Consider the following 5,370-nt stretch of genomic DNA (forward strand, 5'->3'; position numbering starts at 1 on the left):
TTTAACGGTGTTTAATTTATTATTTTTCACCGTCTTAATAGTCTGAGAAATATACAATAAATAATCACATCAGTAGGTACATTATATTAAATTGAAAACCATTTACGACTAATCTTAACATAATAAAATCAACATATTATTATGAGTTGTAAACGACAATGATAGTTAAATATTGATAACATTAATTACAAAAGATTTATTATAGTTATTACTTATTAGTTTATTACCTTCCTAATTATTAGTTATCGATTTAAATCGACTTAATAGTTTAATTGCACTCTTTTACGCTAAAAAAGTCAATAATTATATTTTATTCAACATAAATAATTGTATAAATATCAACAATAAGCAAGGATGTATTTTCTAAAAATGTATATTGTTAATTCTTAGCGAGATGATGAATGTATAATTTTACAATTCTAATTCTTCACAACATTGTACACCAAAATACCATACACTATTTTCAATCAACATGTCTGATTTTTTATGTATTCTAATCGTCAAAGACTTCTATCAAGTTTAACAAAAGATTTAAAAGAATGACTACATTTCACTTTCAACTTTGATCAGTGACGTAGCTATCATAGGGCAAAGTGGGGTAGTGCACTTACAATATTAGGTAAATATTTTGAATTTTCAAAAGATAATATAAATTAATCCAGTTTAGGGGTTCGGCTAATTAATTTACTCCTCCAGGGCCCTTACCCATCTATGTCACTGACCCTGACCTTCTCATATTATAACACCCAAAATGAAAAAATTACTTATGTTTACATGTAAGATAAAATTGATATTGTAACATGTAAAAAACAAAGGATTATAATGCAGTTATCGTGATAAGTACTCAACTGACGGAAATTTATTTTATATTGTTTTAATTAAAAAAATAATAAATGAAACATTAAATACATTATATATTTAAATATATGTATAAATCTATATGTATTTAAGTAATTATAATATTATTGTTAGTTTACAAGAACCTTAATATGTATGCGGTTTTGTCCTGTATTTTATCTAAAATGTGTGGTTTTTAGATTCAACGAAAATCGTAGGTATGATTAGAGAGTCAAGTGTATGTGCATATATATACCTGCATAAGTGGTCGCCGACACGGCCCACAGGTCTATACTGAATTTTACGTTATCCTATAAGTAATTACTAATTATTAATAATAATCTATAAGAATATTAAAATGTGTGATATGTGTTTCTCTGTATTTATTAATCACTGCTTAATGTATATGTACCTATTCCATCACGAGCAAACAATGAAACTATATAACTATGAAAAAAAATAAATATGGATTAATAATTCATAAGGAACCTTAAAACATACGTACGAATAAATTGAATTTTTATTTTATTATAGTTAGTGTATGTAGTATGTGCATGAAATAGATAGACCCGAGGGACCATTTGTAAACACTAATACAAAAAACCCGTAATAAATACCCCTAAAATTGTTCAAGTAGGCAACTAAATATGTTATACCTTATAATAGTTTAATCTAAATTGTGATAGTGTAGGCATCCGCACTTGATGGTTTATAGATAATATCAAGCAAACAAAAAATGCATCTGCATGGATACAAATAAGACACTAAGAAGCAGGTGCGTACTCAATGGGGGGGGAGAGGTCGTGGGGTTTGAACCTCCCCCATGACCTCACTAACCTATGTAGTCTTGTGCGTTCGTGCTTAAGGGAGAGGTTTCCACAGTGAGACACGGGACACAGTGATCCATTTATATTTATAAGTCGACTAATTTAATATTTAACCATCAGATGGAGAATCCAGAAGATTCATAAAATCATAATAAACATAATGGTCAACTATTAGTCGCGGATATAGATACTAGTATCTATATCCGTGCTATTAGTAAGTTCGGGTCAAAAATGATACTATCATCTTATCATAATATTGTTATTTTTTGTAATCAAAACGTGAAAAATGTGAGCTTCCTTTTTTTCAATTTTGGTATCGAATTTTATTCAAAGTTACGTATTTTAAGGTATGTATAAATTAAATTTTTCTTGTGCACAATTTAGTTATATGCACAATTGTTTATCATAAATATTCATACGAGAATAATAAAAAATCTGCAAAATAATAGATCGGTATACAGTGAGACAGTACATAGTGAGACAAATAAATACTGTTGTCTCGCTGTACCCAACATCAGTTAACTCTAAAACAAGACTGTTGAAATAAATTGTGATGATAATATTGATGCATAATATTAGGTTATGATTTTAATTTAATTTTTAAAACTTAAACATAAAACTTTTGTAATAAACAAAGTGAATAACTACATTTTTTTAATTGTACAAAAACACAATTAATTATTTTAAAATTTAATTGTTTTATCATATTATATAAATGTTGTGAAATGAAAAGTTTAAATATAAAAGATAAACTACAAATTTAAAAGGTTTTATATTATGTACCATAGTGCCCCGTGACGTGTCTCATTGTGTACAAGGCTGGCTCACAGTGAGACACTATGACATTTAAAAAAAAAATTTCTCTGGGTTGAAATTTCGTTAAATTTTAGAAAGTATTAATATGTTTTTTAATGCTCAATAATATTTAGAATAAAACCATAACGCTGTTGAAGGATTATCACTTAAAACCAAAACAATATTTAAAAAGTAATTTTTAGTGTCTCACTAAAACTGTGGCCACCCCTCCCCTATATATAATATAACTCACAGGAGCAATTTTCTAAAAAAAATTTTTTTTAAGGGAAAAAATAAACAAAATATATCTGTTTTAAATCGTATGTCAACATACAACAATTGCATGCATTATCTGTTAAGAACTGTAAGATTAGATAGGTAAGTATAAGAATATTTTTAAAAAGAAGGTGACAAAGTCCCAGTGATAAAAAACAAAATGTTCAACCCCCCTCCCCATTGAAAACTCCTGCATGAGTACGCCTCTGCTAAGAAGTAAAGATATAAATGAAAATCGTTTATAATAAACGAGACGATGAAAGTTAATTATAGTGGAGTGGACCGGTGGGAAAGTATAAATGATCAGGTTGGTCTGATGCAATGATCACACTGCAGGAGCATACACAAAATCTTTGAAACCAAACTTATAAATTACAATACGGAAATCCGATGATTGTAAAACAACAGGCAGAGTTGGAGAGCAATGATCAACTAGATGATTTAGACGGCCTCTCACACAATTGGCATGAAATTTCTGGTAACTAGTGTAATTACGCATAGGACTAGCTCTGACTGACACTGACTAAATGATCTGGGCGTCGGGTGACCTCTCACACAACTCACTTGCTGGTGGGTTTGCGGGCTTACATTAAGTACGTAAAATACTTGGCACCGGTTTCTATCATAGACAATAAGCAATGGATGACAAATGATAGCTGCTTGCCAAATATATATTTATATAACACCAATAGTGACACTATATGTTTATGCCAAACCTGCGTAACAATATTGTATAATAATAATTAATAAATGACCTACGAGCGATATCGTTTTGGACAGATATTCTGCAACTATATGAGAACAAAAAATCAATGTAACAAAACAACCGTGGTACTTAATATATACGTATATGCTGCATTAAGAATAAGAATGGTAACGTAAAGCGTACGTCCACAATGTGATATGAACGAAAAACTAACAAAGGTACGACGATAAGTGCATACGCTGCGAAATCGAGACGACAAGGGTGATCAATAAAACAAAAAATCATAACAATAAACATATATTGATCTTACGTAAAGAATGCGAAAGTTATAATCGCGAGTAAATTGCAAGGTATACAAGAACAGAATAATAGATGTGCAACAATAATAATATAAAAAGCGGGTAAGTCGTGGATGTCGCTCTGCTGTACAGTAGGTTACTGTAATGGATGGGATTAAATTTGAATGCAGTGATAGGTATCATTGTATACAAAAAACGATTTTGAGCGGAAACGGTTTATCTTTCTAGGATATATTATAGATTGTTAAAAATTTTTAAATCTTAGATTTAAAAAGAAAATTTTTTATGAATTTCTAGCTTATAATAATTTGCGAATTTTCGTGATTTTTACGTATGTTGTCAAAATTAAAATTTAAATGCTTGTAAAAAAAAAAATGTGACTATACATTTCTTGTATTTTTCAACTGCTATTGTAAAAATATTTTAGGAGCATTGTATTAAGTTTTCAAATCTTAGGTATAAAAGAAAATTTTTTTATGAATTTCTAGAATAAAATAATTTACGAATTTTCGTGATTTTACGTATGTTGTCAAAACTAAAATTTGAATGCATGTAAAAAAAAAAATGTGGCAAAATAAAATTTTTTGCGTTTATAACTAAGGATTAAAAATACAACACTAAGTTATCCGTAAATTTTACTTCAAATAGCTATAGAGAAAATTTGAAGCGTCATTATAGGAAAAATGTTTTGAGTTTTAAATTTTTATGAAATCGCGTAACGATAACGATTTATCCTCGAACCAGGTATATGTATATCTATGATAATATAAGATATTATGAATTATGATAACTACATGCAATGTTTTTGGAAAAATTGATTAACCATGCCTTATGCAAAATGCGTCCTAATTGAAAAATAAAATATTTGTTTCAAAATAGAAAGTATGACAATATTTAAATATAATATATCCTATAGACTGACAAATCATCTCCGTTCAGAATCGTTTTCGTATACAATGATACCTATCTATCATTCAGTGGCGTAGACATGATTTCTGAAAGGGGGGGGGGATCAAAAAAAAAAACGACAACTAAATGGGAGGTGAAAATTGGAAAAGCCCCCACCCTCTCAAAATTTTTTTCTAAGGTACCTAGTTTAATGTTTATGGTATTCATGTTGAGCATGATTATTTAAAGTCTGATAAAATTAATAAAAAATAAATTTTAAATATTTATAATATTGAAAAATTCAAAATGTGTAAACATAACTTTATAGACATATGTCATACATATTATATATATAAATATATAATATACTGTATATTGTTGTCTCTATAAATAATAAGATAAGCTATAATAAAGCATAATCGTAGTCGTCAATCGTCATCGACCACATAAATATTACTGTTTACTTTGCTAATTTTCTATAAATAAACGAAAATAAAATTATAATGGTACCTATTCAGTAATCAGTATATTGAAAAAACTGTCAAAATTCAATAGCTCGATAGATCACAATTCACAATATGAAAAAATATTACATTATAGTGCATACTACATAATGTAAGCCAAAACAAAAAATAAAGCTAATGGGGGGATCTGACCCCACGTCCCCCCCTTGTCTACGCCACTGCTATCATTGCATTCAAATCTAACCTACCCTAGTCAGAGGTCCACCTCACCACTTAAT

This window comes from Diuraphis noxia, unplaced genomic scaffold (assembly GCF_037042655.1).
Source record: "Diuraphis noxia isolate RWA-SAM2 unplaced genomic scaffold, SU_Dnox_SAM2 contig0003, whole genome shotgun sequence".
In the NCBI taxonomy this organism is placed as follows: Eukaryota; Metazoa; Arthropoda; class Insecta; order Hemiptera; family Aphididae; genus Diuraphis; species Diuraphis noxia.